The 26,320-nt window shown below is 31.9% G+C and overlaps 1 protein-coding gene across 2 annotated transcripts in view; it reads right to left on the bottom strand.

Annotated features, from left to right (window-relative positions):
- Positions 1-26,320, bottom strand: part of LOC127704335 (soluble guanylate cyclase 88E-like) — a 208,183-nt gene that overhangs the window by 136,832 nt on the left and 45,031 nt on the right. For both annotated transcript variants that reach the window (XM_052208350.1, XM_052208351.1), the window contains exon 2: positions 19,009-19,062. The gene's annotated coding sequence lies outside the window, so the exon portion shown is untranslated. The remainder of the gene's footprint in view (positions 1-19,008; positions 19,063-26,320) is intronic.

Here is a 26,320-nt window from a genome sequence, read left to right as displayed (position 1 = left end):
TTTGTTGGTGTGGTTCATAGGTGTTTCTCGTTTCTCGTTTTTTGTATACATTAGATCGTTGTTTTTCCTGTTTGAATTGTTTTACACTAGTCATTTTGGGCCCTTTATAGCTTGCTGTTCGGTGTGAGCCAAGGCTCGGTGTTGAAGGCCGTACTTAGACCTATAATTGTTAACTTTTTATACCACATCTTCTTATTTATACTAACTCCCAGCAATTTAAACCTGTTTTCTGGATAAACCGTAGGATTGAACGCTCCATGATTACTAATACTTTCACATTCGCAGTGGAATCCACTTAAATATAAGTTGGCAGTTCATGCCACAAAAAGAGGAAAAGACTCTGTATATCGAATAAGTATTTGCTTTGTTTTTCAAAGGTCTTCTCAAATACGTGAAAACTAAGCAAATTCATAAATGACTGCCAAACAAGAAAAAATCATCAAGCAAAATCCTTTAAATTTTTTTTTTCATATGTATTGTTGATACCATTCATTCTGACGAGCAATCTTTGTTCGGATACTGCTTTTAACCCGTGGTATGGTGAGTACAAACAAAAAATTATTATAGAATTTGTTCATACTATTCCAAAATGTAGTTTATATATAAGTTCAAAAATATAATAACATCGAACTTGTTTTTAAGCTACAGGTTGTGAAAAAATGACACATGTTTTATGGATTATACAGAGAAGAAGCATTATAATTTGAATAGAAGGTAAACTAAATGATAGAATTTTGAAATAAAATAAGAGAATATATCTCTTATAAAAATGCTTAAGAAAATAAGAAGAAAAAATGCGGTCACCGTACTTTTTTTTTGCTGCTATAACATAAAATAGAATAATTTCCTGAAGATTCCTTTATAAGTTATGCTTTTTCTGTGTTACCTCCACTTAATACAAAAAGTTTTAAAAAAAATTTGAAATCAACCAAAAAATATTCTACTTTTGTCAAACTATGAGTTATAACAACCTAAGATCACATTAATTTGTTCATTTAAATAAAAATTCTTAGTAAGTTGCATGCCTGCATCCAAATTAGCAGACCTAATGAAAAATCTAGACATATTGTGCTCTGCTATTTTACAATCCAAGATGGCGGAAGACACCATTAATCTAAACCACTGACTAAGCAGTCTCCTACATATGTTTTTTCTTCTTCAAAAAATGAATGCTGAACTGGATTTTATGAAACACGTAATTCTTACGATTTTTCATTGTCAACAACCCATTTTAGAGTAATAACATTCATCTGCTACCGTGTATGGCGTTAACGTATTTTAGTAGATGATCTGCCAGAGTTAAAATTATTAAGAAAGGTTACACCCGCAAAGTTATGAATCAACTCATCGTAGGTACCAGGATTAAAATATTATACGCCAGACGCGCGTTCCGTCTACAAAAGGCTCATCAGTTACGCAAAAAGGTCAAAAAGGCCAAATAAAGTACGAATTGAAGAGCAGTGAGGAACCAAAATTCCGAAAGGTTTTGCCAAATATAGCTATTCATAAGGTAATTAGATTATTACTTATTTACCAAAAATATTGAAGCTGTAATGCAAATATGTGAGAAAATTTTTTAAAATATTGATATCTGACTTATGGAAATCTGAAGGATGTTATTTCGTAGATTTACAATGTTTTCTGATTCTCGAATTCAAGGAGCCAACAAAAAGTTGTCTAATTAAACCTTCTCCTACTAGGGAACTTTCCATTTTGATTTTATTTTTAATCATGACATCATTAATAGAGGTTTGTTGTTAACAGGTCATTTTACCAAAGTCCTTTTCTTCCGTAATGATATCACCGAATGACACTTATTTATTTAATCGGATTTTTACTTGCCATGAACAACAGGACGGGTGTCACTTGTGGAGCTGGAAATATTTGTTTATCCGTAGGATCTATGTTTTTGTTGTGCTTAGGGTTGCTCAAATCTTAGTTTATGCGCAATGTTTTGTGACTTTTTTTGTTTTTTTTTTTTCTTTGGTCTCTTTTGGCAATGGTAACGTTTGTCTTCGTCTTATGGTAATTCTTTAACCCCCTAATACATTCTCTATTATTTTAAGATATCACGAAAACCCTACATTTTTAATTTTATAAAAGATGGGTACTGTGGTGGAATCAAAAATAATTTGTTAAATGTACAGTATATTTAAAACCAACTTTCAATATTCAATTAACCTCTTATCAATCTGTGTTTAGTACTCACAGCCTGTTATGTATCTCGTATCCATTTGTTGGTACTATAAACCTATGATGTAAATTGTAATCCATCGCTTTTGGTAATACCAATTTACAATGTATTTAATATCAACATCTTCGCAACCATGAAACTCCTCGGATATAAATGGTGGTTTATAAGACTACTCACGTAAAGGCAAATATGTTACAACTAATTACGATACGATAATCGTTTATCGGTTTGTATTTGTTTCCTCTTCATGATTAATTCACATAAAATATAATTGTGTCATATAATCGCTTTAACTTTATAAGAATTATTGTCATAATAATGAATTCAGTAACATGTATGACCACATGAAAAACAAAATGCAATGATTTTAAAAGTTCTTTTGGTTAAGGTGATTTCTGGCTTTCTTCAACTGATGGTTTTTTAACTACTATATTGATTCAAAAAGTACTTTTATCTCAATTATCTATTAATAATGATCTTCTTAAGACAGTATCGAAACATCTGTGTCGAAAGGGGGAGAATAAAATTAATTCAGATGACAAAACACAGAAAGACAGATGTGTATTGTAATGGGCAAACAAAAAAAAAGGTTTAATTTGCAGCATACACAGAGGTTAAAGTTAGAAAAAGTGTTTCCGAACTTTAATATGCTGCAACAAAGAAAAAATCAATCATGCAATTTCCAGTGTTTGGAAGTTGTAGATCAAGTGATAAGTAAACTGTTCAAATTAAATATATATTTATGACTTCTTTTTAATATCCTGTCTTATATCGAATAGTTTACAGTCATATAAAGTTCAAATGACATTGTTAATGCTATTAAACCGTTTAAAATATGATTTAAGAGTGACAAAATATTATGTTTGATATAAAGATGTCAAATATTTGTACGTTTTCAAATCAAATCAATAAACCTCCAATATTATAAATATGTATAAACATATTAATTATTTGCGTGAGCTATTGTTGAAGTGCGTATGACAATATCAAAATAGTTTAATCAATCCTTGCAATCAATTTAAGATATTTTTATTTGCATAATGACGACAACATCATGAAGGGGTGTTACATTCATTGACACTATTTGACGATACATTTACATGTACTTTTTACAAAATCTTCAACTTCAGCATAAGTTGAAAAGAACATCAAACAGTAAAGTGTGCATGTATTTTCTGTCAATTAATATTTTCGTCGCACGTTAAATTTCATATTCAGCTTTTTTGGCTTTTACGCTTTCGGCATATAAAACGATAATTTTATGATACTGTTGCATATCAGCTATGTGTTAGTTCAAACATATTTTATTTGCTTAAATATGCAAAAGAGATGAGACACAAGTTAATCAAACTTATAAAGTATTCTCCCATAAACAATTTATAACAATAGAGTATTTACAAAGCATGCATGCAAATAATACATTTTATATATATTGGATATGTAAAATGATGATGTGTGATGATGTTAATGGTTGTACACAATATACATGTATATGCACTTAAGTGTGCTATATTATAAAACTAGAAACCTCTTTGACTCTTTAACAAATTCATATACATTCTTTCATTTTCATCATTTGTAAATCGCGAATCACCGGAGGTTAAGATTTAGTGGAGAGTTCTCTGGTTACCAGTTCAGATTATTATATTGTTTGATATTCGCATAATTCGCATAGTAAGGACATTCAAAAAAGATGTGATATGCATCTTCACGCTTAGCACCACATCTACAAGACGGATCTGAAATGATATTGTGTCTGTTGAGATCATGATTCAAAAAAGAAGCTGAGCATCTAAGTTGAGTCAAAATGATATTGAGTTTACGATTTTCCAAATTCATAATGTTTTGTTGCTTGGGCTTTGGATTTAGTTTAATACTTTTAATTCGGTCACCACATTAAGGTTATTCCACAGTAGTATAGTTGAAGGTATGAAGGATTATTGGGTCAATGAAAGTCTACAAAAAGGGTATATTATATCATCCCCATTACGTACGGGGTAAAAAGCTGTACTTTGGATTATTGGTGGAATTAAATTGCAAAGATAGGCTGGTGCATTATTATGTTGAATATTATAAAATAATTGCAACTTCCTCCTTTCTCTTCGTTCAGCTGGAGTTTCCCAACCAATCTCATTATAAATAATTCTATTACTAGTAAAAGTAGGTAGGAAGACCTGTTAAAATTCTGGCTGCCTCAAGCTGCACCTGCTCTAATAACCCACACTCATATTATCCCAAACTTCACAGGCGTATTCGAGTAACGGTCTTATAAATGTCCAGTATAGATTTTCCAAGTCATTCCTACTTAATCTATACTTTAATTTTCTATGTACATTCAAATGTTTCGATACATTTTTTTAGATATCTTCCACATGGGTGTTCCATTTAGCATCTCTACTAATTGTAACACCCAAATGTTTATGGAAGTCTGCAGCTTGAATATTCTTACCATTGAATATGAAATTTAATTCCGGAGTTTCAATGTATGAAAACAACATAATTTCGGTTTTTTCTGGGTTAAAGGACATCAGCCATTTCTTAGACCAATCGCTCTGCTCACTCAGGTCGTGACGGATCACTGATTTTATTTGTTACATGTCACGACCAGAGTAGCTGAGAGATGTGTCATCTGCAAATAATCTACATAATGAGATCAAATTTCAGCAATAGCAATAATATAGATAATGAATAAGGGCGGTCCCAAAACAGAACCTTGTGGGACACCAGCTGAAATACTGCAAAGCTCTGACGAAACTCGCTGTTGTATGTTATTAAGGTAACTTTTAAACCAATTCAATAAATTCCCGTGCACACCGTATGACTTCTTTTTATGTAGCAATCCTTGATGCCGAACTTTATCAAAAGCTATTGAAAGTCACAGAAAACAAAACAGCTAATTTCTTTATTTTCTAGTGAATTTAAAATACAGTTGTAAATTTCTAAAAGTGTGTGAACTGTTGAACATTTTGGAAGAAAATCAGACTGGTATTCACATACTAGTGTTAACATATTTCTTTGTAGGTGATTGAAGACATATTTATAAACAACTCGCTCCATTATTTCCCCTATACAACTTATAAGCGATATTGGCATATAGTTAGATGGTAACGAACTATCTCCTTTTTTTAAAGCAATTACATTTGCAGTCTTCCAGCAGGTGGGAAATTTACATTGTTGTAGGGAAATATTAAATACTATTTTTAAAGGAATTGCTATTTTTCAAGACACATTTTCAGCATTTTATGGCATATGACATCTGGACCAGATGCCTTATTAGGATCTAAAATTTTAATTATATCAACTATTTCACCTTTTTCAATTACTAAATCATTTAATATTTTCAATTTCAGGGATTGGAACACCTTCCTCCTCTAGGGAAGAAATCAGACAAAAATATGTTTCGGAGTTTAGTGTGACGTCCATCTTTTGCTGAACTAGTACACATTTTTGTTTAGGGGCCAGCTGAAGCCCGCCTCCGGGTGCGGGATTTTCTCGCTGTGTTTAAGATCCATTGGTGGCTTTAGGCTGTTGTCTTCTCTTTGGTCGGATTGTTGTCTCTTTGACACATTCTCCGTTTCCATTCTCAATTTTAAAATATTCATTCAAGAGATTACATTTCTCGTCGTCTCCGTATTCTATATCTTCCATGCTTTCATCGTAAATAATATTACTAAGTGAGGATAAATCACCAGAACCTTTATTGGATTTTATAAGCATTTTCATTATCTTCCAATAAGTTTTGGGGGTTTTAGCCACATTATTCAAGATGATATTATCCAAGATTCTTTCAAATTTTTTTTTTTTTTTTTGCAACTTTTTTCAAATTATTAACTTTATTCCTCTGCTTTTTGTATTTATTTATACCAGAATCTTTTTTAGTTTTTAAGGCTTTTTTACGAAATCGTTCTCTACGGATTTCTTTCCTTAGCTCGTTGTCAAACCATGGTCTGTCATTGTTTCGTATGTAAACATGTCGAGTTGGGATGCTCTGCCTTGCGATGTCAAGGAGTTTTTAAGTAAATGTATTGCAGATCTCGTCAACATACTCAACATCAGAAGGAAGTTCATCCCAACTGACAGAATCACGTCCTAAAGAAAATTTATTTAAATCTGCTTTTTTCGTACAACCAAGTTTCTCTTTTGAATGATTTGGATGCAATTCTCGGACATTCTAAACATATTAAAGATGCGTCGAGATAAATTATTTCACACGGTATTTAAGTACGTCGGCAATAGAATACTTAATTGAGTCGCTGAATATTATCGGGTCTAGCAATGTGCTACTGTGTCCAGTCACCCTTTGTCGGTTTATTTATTACATTTTCTATATTAAAAAGATTCATTATATCTTATAATTTATTACAATGAATTGAAAATAAATTAGAGTTCAAATCTCCTGTTATCACTTTATTCTCACTTAGCTGGTTACTCAATCCCAGTGAATAATTGAGTCTTAGGCCAATAAGTTCAACAAAGAAGAAAGGATTGACCTCTACATTTATTCTCTACCCATATTGTCTCGTCAATGTGTTTTTCGAGTTTACCTTTACGTACGACGGATATATCATCCTTTACATAGATGACAATACCTCCACAGGCACTGTTACGATTCTTTCGGATTATATTCTTCGAAAATGAGGAAAGCTGCAAATCGTCAATGTTAACACTTGGATCCAAATGAGTTTCGGTTTCGGTTACTATATCAAATTCATCAGAAAAGTTTTGGAGAAAATTAAGCTGATTTCTTAGACTTCGTATGTTTATGTTACATACGGATAGTGATGTTTCTTTTATACTGGAGGTAGATTCAGTAATAATATCTGAATTCGGACCTAGATAAGTCTCTATATTTCCAATAATTAGGATGAAATTTAAAACAAATAGCAGAAAAACAATATTTATATTCGGATTTAAGCTCTGGAGAAGTGAGAGAGAGACGACGAGTAACGAGCATCTGAAATTGGTAAGTTATATTTCTTTTAAAGAGCTATCACTAGTTTGTGAGTTAAAACTGCCGAGTCTAAATGTGAATCTACATAAGGTAAATAACCCGATAGCTGCCCTATATTGTTCTCTACAATCACATATTGGTTTTTATCATAGATATCATCCTACATATAATAAGGCAGCAAAACGAGATATATAAAACATCAAACAACCACACACACCATCACATATAACTGAGGAAAAGTTCAAAAAAGACATTTGTTTTTGAAATGGGAAATTATTTACTTCTTGAAGACTTAGAACTTTTTTTAAAATTCATTATACTCGTATGTAGTTACGTGTAACATCAAGTGTGAGGTTTAGCTAGCTATAAAACCAGGTTTAATCCACCATTTTCTACATAAAGCAGAGGGCATGTTACTGCTGAGAAATGAGAAGTTGACAGTTGAAAAGTTGTTAATCCACCATTTTCTACATAAAGAAATGCCTGTACCAAGTCAGGAATATGAAAGTTGTTTTCGATTCGTTTGATGTGTTTGAGCTTTTGATTTTTCCATTTTATAAAGGACTTTCCGTTATGAATTTCCCTTGGGGTTCGGTTTTTTTGTTATTTTACTTTTTTTGAAATATAACGTTTGTCATAGATTCTATTTTGAAGTCCATCTGTGTTAATATCGAAGAAAAAAGATGTGAAGCTTTCAGTAATATCATTAATCTCAAGTTCAATATGAATGGGCATCTGGGGCAGTAAAATGATACCGTTTATGCTATTGTACTCATTTGGACAAAACTAACAACGTGACTTTTGGTAACGATATAACAATAAGGTATTTTATAGGTTTTGACATGCGAAAACATGTTTGATTTTATTATTGTCTAAAGGTGTTTTTTTTTACTCTACAGTCAACTGTCTCATTTGATATTGACTACTCCTTCATTCACATCTAACAAACTTTACTGGTATTTTTTTTCTCTCTGTCAATCAAAAGTAATAAATATTACAATTCTATTTTTTTAAGAGGTGAAACAATAAAACGTATTTCCAGTGTTGGTAGTGCATTTTCAGTAAGATGAATATTATACATGTATTGACTTTTGATGAGGTTGATTTAATGATTTATCATCCACAGAGATATGATATTCACCAAGGCCAATTTGCATTTATCAGGTATATATAGCGAAGGGATAACATATGTAATCGTTCAAACAATGATTTCCATTACTTATAGAAGATAATGAAATAAACTCATCATATATACCAGGATTAGAATTTTATACGCCGGACGCGCGTTTTGTTTCAAAAACTCATCAGCGACAGTGAAATCATAGTTAGATTTTCATCATATGTTTTTAAATGATTGCATTCTTCGATAGCTATATCTATATCTTTGACTTTATAACATTAAGAAATGAAAAAGTAATTTTAAACAAATGATATACACATACTATTTGTTTGTGTTTAATCTAATGTACTATTTTGTGTCTATCAAATTATACAACTCATCAAAGATACTAGACTTAAAGTTTTTTTTAGAATAACAAGTATAAAAAAAGATTATATATATATTTTTAATGTATATAAGTCAAAAGATTTGCACAACGGTACTAATATAAGATAGTAATATACGAAGATGATGTTTTAAAATCGTGTTGACAAATATTTCACCTTAACAAATAGACTTCGTCAGTGCCAATAATTTTTACAATGACATCATCTTCGTCCATTAACGTCTTATACTAGTACCGTTAGCATTGATGTGCCTGGTACATACGTGCGCAATATCCGTATCTTGATACTTTGCACAATGTAACCAATATGAATGAGGATTGCACAGTTGGTTTTAACATCTCGGTATTTGCAATAAGGGAAGAACTAGGGACAAAAACACATTTAGTTACGATATTAGGAACATATCCGCTATCATCTGCGAAACGGATATTCCATAACGGTCAACCAACGCGTGATGGCGTTCGTAAAACTTACTAAGGGATGATTTCAACTTCACCACTTGGAACTCTTGGTTTTAATAGCTTCCTTGTGAGCAGTTACCCTCTATCAAGGAAATCATAATAGGACATACAAGCCCTGTATATCGTATCAACTGGAAGATATATACTCCGTATGCAGGCACTGCTGTAATGTTGCTACATAGAAATGAAAAGTTAACAATTGGGAAGCTGAAATCACCTCTTTTGTCGTAAAGTTTTGTTCTCAACCGAACCTAGGTCAATTTCTAGATGTTAATCAAGATATAAGGCAGACTTAACTGTATCTGTTGTATCCTTTATCTCCAGTTCAATGGGATAGATGCGTTCAACATAGTCACCAAATTTTGAATTATTTATTGAGAGAACATACTCTACTGGAATATAGCGGAAAGTAAAGTTAAAGGATACTGCTAACTTCTTTTCTTTCTTCTTTAAGAAGTTCTTGAATGAAGTCAGCCTCATATGAATAAAGGAACAAGTCGACAAGAAGAGGGGAAAAGTTTGTTCCCATGGGAATGCCGAATGTTTGTTGAAAACACGTCCTCAAAACATAAATTAAATTACTTGTGTAAGACGTTGATACATGGATCATAGCTTGCATTATATATATAGGAATTAAACAGATTATGCTGGAATTTTTGGTGCAGGGTCTTGGGGAAACGAAAATCTAAACTTAAATGTCCCAGAACTCCTTACGTTTTTAAAGATAAAAACTCAATCAACACTTAAAAAGTTGTCTTTGCTCAAAGATTTTAGAATTTTGATTTTTTTCTCTCATGGCTGACATTTAGGACGAAAATGTATTTCAAGTTATCCAGTATATAGGGAAATATTGTAAAGTATTTGCGATAGGAATCTGATACTTAATTCATGGCTGACATTATAGATTGTTATTGAACTGATTTGGTCGGATATTTTATATGACCTCTTTGGGTTTGTCCCTATGTATCATAAATTCAATTTCACATTTTTCACTCATATGCAGCAGGTTGTCGTTTTCAATGACAATATTTTAAATAACGACAACATACATTTGTATGTGATAATCAAAGATTTTTTTTTTATAAAATTATGGAATCTTGAGTCAGTCCACTATTATTTTCAATCAGTCAGTCTCAACAAAAACAAACTCAAAATAATGGTAACAGGCTTTTGTAAGCGTATTTTTTAAGGAAATAATTGCCATGAGTGATTTCTACATCTTTTCTTTTTTAAGTTTTGGGGAAAATTGTAAGCATAACATAGAGCACATGAAAGTGAATGGATTATTTTCAAACACGTGATATGAATTTATATGAATACATCTGATTTGTATCAGATAAATCCACTGCATAACAACTACTGGAATTTATAGATAAATGGACAGATAATTTGGAACGATGACTTATAGTTGTAAACTTCTATTTCATTTGGTCTCTGGTGGAGAGTTGTCTCATTGGCAACCGTACCACATCTACTTATTTTTATAAAAGCACTGGATTTAGGGTCAAAGTTTCTCACAAAAGACTAATGAAAATGGGGAAAACTATGGAATAACTGACCCCGTGAAGTAATGGAAACAGTTAATTTTAGAAATCAGATTGGAAGGAATTCACTTCTTTAATACATCGAGGCTTAGTACTAGGATTCCAAATGTTTGTTCTATGTATAAATGATTTGTTGGAAGTGGTTGAATCATAAGACACTTTGTTTTCAGACAACACAAAACATACTTAGATTAATTAAGGATTAAAATAACGATGATATACTGAGTATTTTGTATATGAAACTCGCGTCTGACGTGCAAATTTGAAGCCTGGTATCTATGACGAGTTTATAAACTACAACATAACCTTCAAAAAATAGAAACTTGGAGCAATATCTGGCTATAATTAAATTCCCAATGAAAATGTAAGCAAGATTTATTAGAAAAAAATGTCTATCAGAGATCTAATTCAAGATAAATCAATGCACCATCAATCAACAAGTTCAAGAACAGTTGATAAACACTCGAAGATGAGGATTGATACTAAGACTAAAAAGCTGATATAACTGAAGGTCATGATAGTAGAAGTATTAGAAGTAATACAACGGACTCTGGTGAAGAGAGACCATACATGGGTCCTTTACCAGAAAACTTCATTATGTATTATCAAATACTTATGAAAGTATTTTCTCTGTGCATTCAAAAAGAGAGGAGAAAGATACCAAAGAAACATTCAAACTCATAAGTCGAAAATAAACTGACAACGACATGGCTAAAAACGAAAATGTCTAACAGACAAACAGATAAACAACAGTACACAAAACACAACAGAGAAAACTAAAGACTGAGAAACGCGAGCCCCACTTAAAACGGGTGTAACATATGGAGCAGGATCTGCTTACCCTTCCGAAGCACCTGAGATCACCCCCAGTTTTAATTGGGGCTCGTGTTGCTCAGTCTTTAAGTGAGTGCTTAAGAGAACATAGAAAAACTCTTATATCTCATTTAAAATAAAATAAATATGGTGTTATTTATTTTTAACATTTCAAGAATTTTATATCAAAATGGTTTTGGATATAAGTACTGAACAAACTACCACACCAAGACTTATTCGCAATAAAAAGAAGGATAACCCCGATTCCTTTCTAACCCGAGTATTCTGTTTATAAATGCCATTTGATATCTGAATTGAAACGCAATTAAATTTTACTTCTTTAAATTTTAAAACTGACAATCTTTAAGGCTATTACCTATTCCAAATTGATTCAATTCCTTGATTAAAACGAAAATTTTTAATCGATTTAGAATATTAATATTTATAGTAAAAAAAAGTTGCCAATGATTAGATACGATATTTCTCGACTTTAGAATTTTATGCTTTCACCTGATATGTCGCAAGTGAAGAAATATCGAAAACTTTGAGGTTCTTTTCTTTTCATCTACAATAATCTGTGTGACTTTTGTTCTTTCACGCATTGTTGGTTCTCATTATGTTAAAATTGCATCCTTAATGGAAGTAAGCTAGGTGATGCAAAAGGTAAATCACTTTATACAATCATAATGGTGTTTCTATTTGTCAATATTGTTTATGCTCATCTGAATTTTTACCAAATATAGTAAATTTAAGTGTTTGTCAATATGAACCACTATCTGATCACTGTCCGGTCTCAATAACCACACTATCTAAATAAGTAAAGGAGTCATTTGATTCTTTTAAACCAACGCTTAGAAGGTTCAAATGGACTAATCGAGAAGAGATTTTTTAAGTACAATATGTTGAGATTTAACTTAAGAACTATTAACTCTGATTTATATGATTTAATTGAAAACCAGAGGCTCTAAAGAGCCTGTGTCGCTCACCTTGGTCTATGTGCATATTAAACAAAGGACACAGATGGATTCATGACAAAATTGTGTTTTGGTGATGGTGATGTGTTTGTAGATCTTACTTTACTGAACATTCTTGCTCCTTACTATTATCTCTATCTATAATGAACTTGGCCCGGTAGTTACAGTGGAAAATACTTTGTAAAAATTTACAAAAATTTACAAAATTTATGAAAATTGTAAAAAATTGACTATAAAGGGCAATAACTCCTTAAGGGGTCAATTGACAATTTTGGTCATGTTGCCTTATTTTTAGATCTAACTTTGCTGTACATTATTGCTGTTTACAGTTTATCTCTATCTATAATAATATTCAAGATAATAACCAAAAGCTGCAAAATTTTCTTAAAATTACCAATTCAGGGGCAGCAACCCAACAATGTGTTGCCTGATTGGTCTGAAAATTTCAGGGCAGATAGATCTTGACCTAATGAACAAATTAACCCCCATGTCAGATTTGCTCTAAATGCTTTAGTTTCAGAGATATGAGCCAAAAACTGCATTTTACCCTATGTAATATTTTTTAGCCATGTCGGCCATCTTGGTTCGCGGGCGGGGTCATCGGACACATTTTTTAAACAAGATACCCTTATGATGATTGTGGACAAGTTTGGTTAAATTAGTCTTAGTAGTTTCAGAGGAGAAGATTTTTGTAAAAGATTACAAAAATTTACGAAAAATGGTTAAAAATTGACTATAAAGGGCAATAACTCCTTAAGGGGTCAACCGACCATTTTGATTAAGTTGACTTATTTGTAGATCTTACTTTGCTGAACATTATTGCTGTTTACAGTTTATCTCTATCTATAATAATATTCAAGATAATAACCAAAAGCTGCAAAATTTTCTTAAAATTACCAATTCAGGGGCAGCAACCCAACAATGTGTTGCCTGATTGGTCTGAAAATTTCAGGGCAGATAGATCTTGACCTGATAAACAATTTTACCCCATGTCAGATTTGCTCTAAATGCTTTGGTTTCAGAGATATAAGCCAAAATCTACATTTTACCCCTATGTTTTATTTTTAGCCATGGCGGCCATCTTGGTTGGTTGGCGGGGTCATCGGACACATTTTTTAAACTAGATACCCCAATGATGATTGTGGCCAAGTTTGGTCAAATTTGGCCCAGTAGTTTCAGAGGAGAAGATTTTTGTAAAAGTTTACGGACGACGGACGACGGACGCAAAGTGATGAGAAAAGCTCACTTGACCTTTCAGGTCAGGTGAGCTAAAAAAGGATGCAAATGATGCCTTTGATTCCATAACTCAAATTGATAATGACAAAGTCTCAGGTATATCAGTAGTTTTATACAATGTTGCTTTTTTTTAAAGAAAGACTCATACAACTTCTGTTATAGCCACCAAAAAGAAGTGTAGAAAAAAAATAAAAACATATAATGAAAGCAAATGTAATCTAAATATAGGGTTCTAAAAAGTCTGACAAGAAAATTGTGTACTGAGCCCTCGAATGTTCGTCTTATATAAAAAGTATTATAAACTAAATAAACTTTCTCTCTACTTTGTATCGATCTGATGAGTTAAGACCTTTTCAACTGATTTTTATAGTTTGTTCTAATGTTGTACTGTTCTACACCACTGTCCCAGGTTAGGGGGAGGATTGTCGCCTCCATACTAGTTTATCCCCCCCACTGCTGTTTAAACCATATAAATGTCATAAATACTAGTATATTAGAATTTACTTTTTCAAATATAGAATAACATGTTTTAGAAAGATTGATACGGTGAATTGGAACAAAAGTCATTTTTACAGTTACAAAGCTTACAAATTATGGCAACTGTTACACAATAAGCCTATCTGCCTGAAGTCTAGGTTATTCTGTACACAGTTTTTGTTTCCATAACTACCACAGGTTTACTGTTGCCTTTATTTACATGTTTTGATAAACATTGCCCAAAACAAATGCAGATTAGTTTAACTGCTTGACAAAAATATATGAATGATAAAAATCAACTACTGCCAGAACTTTTTTCACATACCTACATTAAAGATATTCAAACATGCATGTAAATTAAAAAAATTATCTTAACATAATTAGACATATGATATTGGATAGAATATAGAAAATAATGGGATATTTTAACAGTATATGAAGATTTATAAAAATAAGAAGATGTGGTATGATTGCCAATGAGACAACTCTTCACAAGAGACCAAATGACACAGAAATTAACAATTATAGGTCACCGTACGCTTTAGTAGTTAGTTTGTTTTCTTGCAATTCAAATAGCTTTAGATTTACGTTATTCAATTTAAGGCAAAGTAAATAATTCAAGTTTTGTCTCATTGATGTCCTGTCTATTACGTCTAATAGCAAGTATTTAGGTCAACATTTATTTTTACTTTTTCATCCCCCTTTTCGTTATTAGTTAAATGATATCGTGCGTAAAAATTACATTGCGAAAATCAATGCAGTTCAAGACAAAATAGATCACACACTGCTGATATTTATATTTTTAATCCACTACAATAAGGTTTGTCTCTATCACAGGGAGTCAGTTTAAATCAAATCTTGGGATAGAAAGTCCCCAGATAACTACCAGAGTATTTCCCTGAATTAAACCAGTGAATCTGTAGAAAATAAAGAGCTGCGCAATGAGCGCATTATACGCCCGTCGCTTTTTCAACGAATAAAATTCCATTTTTCCTCAATGTCATATCAGAAATTTATAAAAAAAAAAAGCTAAAGGGAGCTTATTTTACTTAATATAAGCCCGTCACCAAAGTTTCATAAAAACGCCTCAAAGCATTTTTTAAGTTATTGTACGAAAACTGGAAAATACCCCTTTTTATGAATAAATATCTAAAAACTCGGAAACGTTAAATCGAAAATTTATAAAAATCGAAAAGGAGCTTACGTCAATAGATATAAACAATTCACCAAAGTTTCATGAAAATTGGTTAAAGCGTTTTGGGTAATTGTCCGACATGTTGACGACGGACGGACAGACAACGGTATACCATAATACGTCCCGTGAACGGGCGTATAAAAAGTACTGAATTGAAACAGTGATTTTGTAAAATCCCCTTGTCAAAAACATGAATTTTATGAATTCCATGATCAATTATGTGATTATACAAAATCACTAGTTTTACAAAAAATACCCCTTTTTATTAATAAATATCTAAAAACTCGGAAACTTTTCTTGTGTACAATTTGGAGTTTAATATGGCGTTCATTATCACTGAACTAGTATATATATTTGTTTAGGGGCCAGCTGAAGGACGCCTCCGGGTGCGGGAATTTCTCGCTGCATTGAAGACCTGTTGGTGACCTTCTGCTGTTGTCTGTTCTATGGTCGGGTTGTTGTCTCTTTGACACATTCCCCATTTCCATTCTCAATTTGATTGTAACAACTAAAACTGATTGTCGTATTTGGTTAAAAAAACATATTCGTCGTTGTGTTAACAAATAATATACAAAAAAGTTATTTATGCTTATATTTTCTTAAACCATCTTGTGAATGGCACATGTGTGTCATACAGATGATTTGTTTATGTCATGACATATGCATGATATATGGTTATATTGAAAATATTATTTTTTACGTGTTTCCATAAATTTCATATAAGTACTTATAAGTCATAAATGTATGTAAAATGTGTGAATTGAGGCATGAATGGGATGATCTTATAATGCGTGTTATTATTCATTCGATATTTGTCACTAAAATTCGAAAATAAAGACAGGTAAAAATACTGAAAAGTATTAAGATAAATGAATTATTGGGTTAAAGTAGAGAAATATCTTATTCCCTTAAAACATTATTGATGCAATAGAAAAATGCAGATATAGGGTACAACACGAGTGTGTATGATTTACAACAATATGCACCCTATCGGTGATAACTAAGTCGGAATCTTTCTGAAATTTTACAAATTTGCATCTCTAAGATTATTTGTTGGTTAAAATTTGTCTCAGGGTTTCCGAGAAGTGGCACGGTAGTATTTCCTGGCCCATAGGGATATTGATAGCCTTTTTAGAATTTTCACCACTTTATAACACTGCCTAAAATTCTACATACAAAGTAAACTGATGTACTTTCATTATAATATTCAGAAATGAATTTGAATATGTATCATGGCCGTTTACCTTTTTTGCAATCTTTTTAAACCTAAGGCCACTAGTGCGTTTAGGTCTTTTATCATGCAGCGATTACAAAATTTTTTTAAATTCTCAAAAATTCATTTTCACCTGTATGTAAAATTATTTCATATTTTTCTACATCTGATTCATCCCTCAGTTTGGGAAAGTATGTTCAGTAGATACTGTATTGTTTTGTCCAATCACACTGTTCAGATACATTGACTTAAGTAGGGTACACAAAAGAGCAACCTAAATTCCGGAATGTAAATACTACCTTGCCACCAGAAGATGTGGCATAAAGTAAAATAACAAAAATACCGAATTCCAAGGAAAAAATCAAAACGGAAAGTTCGTAACCAAATGGCAAAATCAAAAGCTCAAACACATCAAACTAATGGATAGCAACTGTCATATTCCCGACTTGGTACAGGCATTTCTTGTGTAGAAAATGGTGGATTAAACCTGGTTTTATAGCTAGCTAAACCTCTCACTTGTATGACAGTCGCATAACATTCCATTATATTGACAACAAAACAAACAGACATAATAGGTAAAAATTTCAAAAATTGGGGTACAGCAGTCGACATTGTCAACTTTTCAACTGTCAATTTCTCATTTCACAGCAATGTGTGATCAAAACAAACGGACATAATAGGTAAAAATGTCAAAAATAGGGGTACAGCAGTCAACATTGTGTTATAATCTTAATCACTATAAAAACAAACAAATATGTAACAAAGAAACACAAAAAGGCATATAGACAAAGCACATTAGCAAAAATGAAAGACAAGAATACAAAAATATACCATAGCACAATAACACAATGACGGGATGTGTAAGTACAGATCCACGTTATATGTAACAAAGAAACACAAAAAGGCATATAGACAAAGTACATTAGCAAAAATGAAAGACAAGAATACAAAAATTTTACCATAGAACAATTACACTATGACGGGATGTATAAGAACAGAGCCACGCCAATTAGATATCACCAACAAACAGACTAAACAGTAAAAGTAATATTCATAAAGACAAATAAAAGAATACTGTCATACGTTATTAAGATGATAAACAACGTCAGTACCCAGAATCTATACTTCAAGACCATCGTGTATTATTTGTAAGGTTGATACGGATTATTTATCAACAAGGTCTTGGTACCTTCCAATGAACTTTTTTAGAAAAAGGACGAGACGTTCTTTGACATACCCCTGGTTCATCAACTTTCTACTCAGACAATGGTGACGTTTTACAAAGCCTGAGTAGCAGCTACTAAGGTGGGGGAAATTGGTAATTTCAAAATTAAAATCGTCTCGTTTGTCATAGATTCTGGTACTGAGATGACCGCGTATGTCAAATTCGAGGTTATGTCTTTTGTAGATATACTTGTGAGCAGAAAGAAACATATGCTTAAGGAATGCACAAAATAACATAGCATTTAGAAAGGCGCAATGTGAAAAGTTTCACTAGTTTTGAGATAAACTTTATAAAGTACACATTTTCCCTTGCTATACAAACTTAAGGAATACAATACTTATGAATGTTCTTTCTTTTTATTAAATATACGGGGAGGGGGGGGGGGGGGGGGGATAGCAGGGTTATCAAACTCCGTTGACCAGCTATTTACATTAAGATCACAACTATTGACATATAAATTCAGGTTTATTTTCATAATTTATGTATACTTTTGAAATCTAACTATGAAATTAAATGCTAACAATAAAATATATACTAGTCAACAAAAGAAACGATACAAGGCAATGTATTTTCCATATATAATGAAATTGGATACACTGTACCAAGGTAAAGAATTGCCAAATTGGTCTAATATTTACAGAGTGTTTTTTTCTTATCAAAACCATTGATTTAAGGCAAATACCCGAATTTTTTTTTTTGTGCAATTTTTGTTATTTCAAAAATCGCATTTTCACCCAAAAATTCAAAAAATCGATATTAGAACTTAAAACTATAAACTTAAACATGGTCTGCTTAAAATTTTGAATGCATTTGCAGAAATTTGAATACTTAATTCTAATCTTCAAAATTAAGTGCAGACTTTTGTCATCATTTTCCGTAAAATTTTACCACTGTGCTGAATGACACGGTATTTTCTCAATTTCCAATTTGGTCAGATTCTTTTATTCATATGCATTTGCTTTGCAAATGAATGTTTTTCATTGGATAATTAAACAGTTTTTCCTATTTATTATATTTTATGATAAATTGGAGTTCAAAATTGTGTATCGTTACTTTTGTTCACTAGTATATGTTTTTTTAATATTTCTGATTAGCTTTAGGCGTCTTTAAATTTAAGGAACTACGCAATAGTGTATTGATATTTGAAAAACTGATGAATACTATGAACTTTCATTGACACAACGAAATGGAAAAATCATAAGTGAAAAAGAAAACTTACCTTTTCACATTCCTTTCTCCTTCTATTGACCGCCTTTACCGTCCATTACTGAGTCTGAAAATGCAACAAAAATACGATTTAGTAAAAGGTTTAGTAAACATCAATACCTTTATTTCTTAATGCTACTAATTGAAGTAGGGATTAGCAAATATCCTGTTTTTGTTTATATTATCTAAATGGATAAGAGCAAGAAGTTCATGAATTATACTGCAAACACCTGACATTTACATTTGCTTTGCATGACAAATTCCAAACAGTACTCAAATGCAGTGATATAAATAGTCGGATTAAATGAAAAGTAAACACAAGACATTTTTTTTTAAAAAGTTGCACGAAATGTTATGCAAAATGCACCAAATCTCCACTCCACCACCAATCGGTATTAGCAATGACGAAAAATACCATGCTCTGTGGGTAAAATAAAATCAATAAACTATCATCAAACAGGAGGTGACTGCCAAGGCAGATCTAAAAAATCACGTACATTTTACAACTTTGATTTATAAAGTTTCGGACCAAATATGAAGTCATTCCTTCTAAAAGCTAGTTTATATGTTACAAAAACAATCATTCGCAGTGGGTGTGGGTATGGTAGAAATCGTAAGAATTATCAAAACAGAAGTGACTACCTGTCAGATCTGAAGGTAACTTACAAGGTACAGCTCATCAGTATAGTTCAGACCTAGCGAGAAGCTAAGCAATGTGTACCGAAAGTAAAGGACGAACTAATAGAATGACAAGGTAAATGCATCTATACGAATAACCCCGTAAGTGCGTATTTAAGTCAAATTGGAATTCTACAATACTAGCAAACAGGATAAATTATAGATGTCTCCCTTCTAGAACAATATCTTTGTGTCAAACAATTTTAGACATTTTACTGAAATACTACTATTAGCTGTCTTATGTAAGCGTCATCACGTTGAGTTTTGGAGGTCGTCAGTTTCATTGCCGTCTGAATGAATTTAAAAAAAAAAATGTTTTTAGCGTTTGCTGCTTAATCACGAAGCAAGCAGCAGTTATGAACTAGAACAACCACTGATGTATTCGAGCATAAAAGGTGTGTCTGTGTAAGTTTGAAGGTCCTCCATCAGTGTGTGCTTGCACGGCAAAAATCAATATCAGCGTGTCGGTCTTGTAAAAAGTAGGGTTTCTTCATTTAAAATCAATATGACAGTCATGAATATGCATCAAATATTTGGCATTCAACATAAACATAGATCTTTGAAACCAGTTTTTCTAACTCGCTATATGGTACACTCATATGATTGTGTCAATCAGTCTTGTAGCCATGACTTATTACTGAGGAATTTTTACTACAGTGCAAGCAAGTTTGTGAACATTATTCTCCTGAGGGACACTACTATGGCTGTAATTACTATTTAGGATATGGCGATCTATTGCAACACTGTAATATGAACTTGTCATTGTCTTAAAAGGTAGCACAGTAGAAATATGTATTCCCTTTACAAACTCACTCATTTAGCAGATATATTGGTACGGAATCGACTTTTAGAAACATCAAATAATGTCTAAAAAATTTAAAAGCGTCTTAATGCTACAATTACAAAAAAATGAAAGGGGAAGCGTCCATAATGAAATGTATGAATCGTTTAGTGAGTTAAACGGATCCATCTGTCATATAGAGTTTTTATATTTTGCCCAATCAGTATGTGAAACATTCAGTGAGAAAGTTCTAAACATATAATGCAGAACTATTTATGATTTTACAGTCTTTCTTGAGCTTTTTCTACGGCAAACGTACTGATTGATAGATTGTAGGACGAGGATATTAGTTAACATTATTGACCCAATTTATAGTCACAAACGCAGAGATAGACGAAATTCAGTTTCAGATACCAGGACTAATAGATTATTACCAAATTATATCGGCTTGAAGGAGATAATTCAAGATTTCGTATCGTTCAGCAAGACAATAAAATTGAAAGTGTTGTCAGAAGTGCTAATATTTCCTAAAAAAAATTGTCGAAGACCGCTTACAACATGTTATAATTAGAAACTGACACTGTAATGTATGTTTGCCTTTAAAACAACAAGTTTGCAGTTAACAATATATAATATTTTAATTTGAAATGTTCATTGACATTTGACACTGATTAACCCCTTCATAATGAAACATACACTTAGAAATTATCAATTGTGCAATGTTCTATGAAATGCAAGATACCTGATCGTTTGTCGGAATTTTCAAACACTATTGACTATGCATTTCAATCATAAACATGCAATATTTATTATACGAAGAAATTGTATATGTTATAGCGAAAAAACACCTGTATTCAATAAGAATCAGTAGACGCCCGACATTCCATACGGACACATTAATGACCCAGATGTCATACATAAACGTATATGAACCAAATGACATACGGACACATAGATGACCCATATAAAATACAGACATGTAGAAGACCGACATGCAATACGGAAACATAGAGCATCCACATGCACATAAACATATGCATAGACTTACCACATGCAATATGGACTTATAAGATTACCTACATGCCAATATGACATGTGGACATGTCGACTATCCATATCCCGTACGGACATGCAGTTTATCCACATGCCAAAGCGAAAGTCCATATATTCAAAACGAACATGTAGACGACCCCTTGACCATACGGACGCATATAATTTCAACATACCATCCGGAAACGTAGACAACTAGATTACCTAAGGTTAACTAAATCCCCTTCATTTTGATTTTGTTGGTTAGTTGTGTCATTTGACAATCATACCATATCTCCTTATTTTATATTATATCACATGCCAAAGTAAACTACCCTTATGCCCCGTGGACACATAGAATACCCACGGGCAAAACAAATTCCATTCGGTGCGGAAGTGTTGACTTTCAACATGCCATACGATCATGCAGATTGCAAAAATGTCATACGGACACGTGGACTATCCACATGTTATACGGACACTTAGACTACCCACACGCCATACGGACACGTCTTCACACGTGCCTTACGGACATGAAGAATTCTCACTTGCCATACAGATATCTTGATTTCCTGATGACAAAAAGATATATTTCGAAGAAATAATTACTTAAGTCGTAACTTACATGACCTAAGATTTGTGTAAGTAATTAATGTCAATTCTAGATATCTTGTTCTAATTATTTTACGATATTAAGTGAAAAGTTAGCGATTTTATATGACAGTAATATGTACGTCTGTGTTGCCTTATCTTTATTCTTCGATTTCAAAAGTTTGCTAGTTTTTTATTCATTTAACTTTCTGACAAAGATAATGAGTGGTTGAAGTAAAACTCAATCAAGATTCTGTCAGAAATCTAGTCTTTCAATAGCTTTTAAAGAAAAACTAAATGGTAATCAAGATTTGTAATGAATAGAATGTTTCAGAACATTGTGTTTATATCCAAAAACGTTTAAGCAGTATCATACGTTTTTATTTAAACACATACATACAAAAAAAAATTAAACGATCAGTAAGATGATTTTTTAAAAGATTTGATAATTGTATTATGCTACCTTTAATAGATGCAGACTTGAAACTCATAACGAGACAATAGAAAAAAGATCCTCCATTAAAAGAGATAAAAAAAAATAGTCAAAAGTTAGGTTATCTTGTATTCAAAGATTCCAAACTTGACCATTACTAGTTCGCGAATATATTTTTTTATAAAATTGTATTGCCAAAGAGTTTTTCAATTGTTTCCACATAGATATTTATAAATATATATATTCCTTTGTGTTTTGTAAAATATACTTCAGAAAATTGATCCTTAGAAAATACTATATTAAAAGTTTTAAGTTCATGTATGGGCAAACAAAAAAGTAAGCTAATCTCAAAGCTTTTAATGGGATGAACAATCTATCAATAATCAGAGTGATAAAAGTTCGCTGTTTATAGTGTTTAAGCTTGACATAAACTATGAGATACTAGTAATTTCAAATAAAAACATTTGGATTTTGAAGTGAAAAATCGTCAAACAGAGATCAACACACATTATTTTCAAGAAATGAATTATACTTTTGCCTTGATTTTAACCTGACCTAGGGAATTAGATATAGACATTGTTTAGATTAAAAACTAGTTTGATTGAACGTAGGATTTTCATTTGAAATGTCAATTTAAGTGAAGCACTTTGAGAAAAATGTCTTTAGGCAGATGGGTGGTTAAAAGACCTAAACAAATGAGATTTTAAAATACTTTGTCATTAAAAAGACCCCTATTTACTTTCTTACATCACAATACGGAAAATTTGTGTTGTCAGTAGATAACTTTTATGCTATGAATACAGTCCCTTCATCAACTGGACTTGCTGATGAATTGAAGGGGAATTACGGTTTTTAGTTGTGTTGCAATTATTATATTTAAGAAACCGAAGTTGATCAGTGTTTTTGATGAAAAGAACCACTTCTTAAAAGGTTTTTTTAATATAAATTATATTTATCACATTTTTAGCACTTTCCTGTTATACGCAACTCAATTCCGGAAATGTCCGGTGTCTATAATGAGTTTATTTACAACAACTGGGTTGATGCCATGGCTGGTGGAGGTTTCCGCTCCAAGGCGATCACCAGCCCAGTAGTCAGCACTACTGTGTTGATATGAATCATCATTTATATGGTCATATTTATAAAATAACTGTTTACAAAACTTTGAATTTTTCGAAATACTATGGATTAACTCCCCCTGGAATAGATTACCTTAGCTATATTTGGCAAAACCTCTCGGAATTTTGGTTCCTCAATTCTTTTCAACTTCGTACTTTATTTGGCCTTAATAACTTTGTTATTCGAGCGTCACTGAGGAGTCTTTTGTAGACGAAACGCCCGCCTGGCGTACAAAATTTTAGCCTGGTATCTATGATGAGTTTATTCCCATCTTTTTAAGAAACCTGGATCTGTCGTTAGTGAGACATTTTGTCATACAAAAGTCATGATATTAATTCATAGTCTGTTTTACCTCAAAACACTTTATGACCAAACATACAGTGGTTGTCTGTTCATGCATTGAGCTCTTGATAATTACTATAGATTATTGTTGTATTTTTTTCTGTCACGTCAGTTCATATCTGTCTTGTTCTATTTGTTTTAGATATTAGTCGAGTCACTTCGGCACTGTTATCTAAATTATAGTAAATAATATGCCTAACCAAGAAGAATGATTAACTGAACGACCAAATGTAGGTACGTTCCACCTACACGTACATATATGTTTAAACAGACACAGCCTATCTTGTGGCATTATTTAATAACACTCAATCAATTTATGACAATATATAATAAAAATATGCCCCTGGGATCAAAGGCTAGTTACACTTCATACATGAAATTTCACTTTAAAAAATCACGGTTAACATGTGAAATAAGTTAACCTTAAAACCATTATCAAATTGACTCTAAAATAAATTCTGAGTGTGGTGATTTTGATTTATGAACTCGTATAATAATTGGATTTCGTAAAGAAAAATCAGTTTATAATTCAACTATATAGAAAAATGTCGACGTCACATCAAAAAGAAAAAGTAAAAGTATCCAAAACGCACACGACAACAGGAAACGTTACACTGAATGAGAATAATAACAAAGAACAAGTTTATCATGAAGTTTTTCTATTGAAATGATAAATCTATCAAAATAGAAACGAAGTTCCTGTTTAAAAAAACGATCAGCAACCTGTATGAATTAAAAAAAGATGTGGTATGATTGCCAAAAAGACAACACTATCAACCAAATACTAAATAACGTAAATATAGATGTAAGCAACTATATGTCACCGTACGGTCTTCAAACTGGTCAAAACCAAAAACCGTATTGTAAGATATATAATTAAAAGACATGTTTTCAGCAAATGTAAAACAATTCAAACGAGAAAAATCCAACGAACAATGATTTATATACAACACAATAAGCAAAAAATCAAATAACCACATCTCCATATTTTTATAAAAAGCAACCATTGGAAACCATCGAGATATAGGCTCCTGACTTTGGACAGCACATACAGAATATTTGTGAGTTCTCAACCTTTCTCTAACATGGGACACTGACGTAATAGCACCACATAAGAACAAATTGTAAAAATCAAAATTGGAAATGGCTTCACTCAATATATTGGTAAGAAGCTCATAAAACAACTAACACAAACACAAACGAGGAAGTACCGATATAGGAGTACATACAGTTACTTAAAACTAGTTCAAAGTCAATAACAAGTCAGAAATAGATAAATTCACGCGAAATTTTAGCATTACAATTTTTTTTTTCCCAACTACCCTTCCATCTCCAGTTATAGTCAATACCTCCCCTTTTGTCGACCTACGTAACTGATGTTTTGTTCAAATTCTCGGCCTAGATAACATTTTAGATAGTTAACACTGGACACCAAAGAACTTGATTCAGTCAATCATATAAAAATACGAAAAAGAAAATGTAAAATGCTATAAATTCATTATCAAAAAGTGCACACTAGGTAAAAGTATATTGTTGCTGTCTATCTTATCAACCAGACATATCAAAGACGTTTTTAAAAAAATGAAACTTGTTCAAATCAGCAGGCTGTTAAAGTAACTTTACAAGTATTGAAGAAAGGTGATTTAAACCAATTATAAAGTGTACATACAAAGGTTAAAAAATGAAGAAAATTAATTTGATAGAAAGTAATTAAAATCCTACCTGTGATAAGATTAATAATAATTTTCGCCCGCCTTGGAATTCTCGATGATCCGTTTTCGTATTCAGTTTGTGACTGATCAAACTTATAGTGACATCGATTTCTGTATTAGTTGATTTTACCATGACATGGATAAGATTTTGATTAGCATTTAAACATGAATTCAAACTAAAACGATCAAAATAATGTTTCTAGAACAGTGAGCAGTGACGTATTTTTGTTTTCTTCTCATTGTGGAACATTATCCGTTATTGTTTCCGGTTATAAGTGAATCTTTTAGTATGCATTATTTAGATCAATAGAACTCTTTAAACTACCACCTCTTGGAAACACATACGTGACCAACTGGCCATACACCTGAACTGTCATATAAAAGTCAAGGCTTTTCAAGATTGAAAAGAATATCCATCCCTCAAATTGTGTTTCCAAAATCATGACTTTTGTCTCATGGATTATAATTTGAAACAAGCTAACTATTTCGCACAATAGTACCATTTTTAAAACCAGGGAGATCGTTTTATTTATATTTGAGCTACAATTAATTATGAATCACATAAAACAAGTATAAATTTCAATATACCGTATTAGTGATACTCTATCGCTTAAAAACTAATACTTCTGGAGATTACACT

The sequence above is a fragment of the Mytilus californianus genome, unplaced genomic scaffold (genome assembly GCF_021869535.1).
Source record: "Mytilus californianus isolate M0D057914Y unplaced genomic scaffold, xbMytCali1.0.p SCAF_6, whole genome shotgun sequence".
Classification (NCBI taxonomy): Eukaryota; Metazoa; Mollusca; class Bivalvia; order Mytilida; family Mytilidae; genus Mytilus; species Mytilus californianus.
This window is presented reverse-complemented; position numbering and strand designations above follow the sequence as displayed.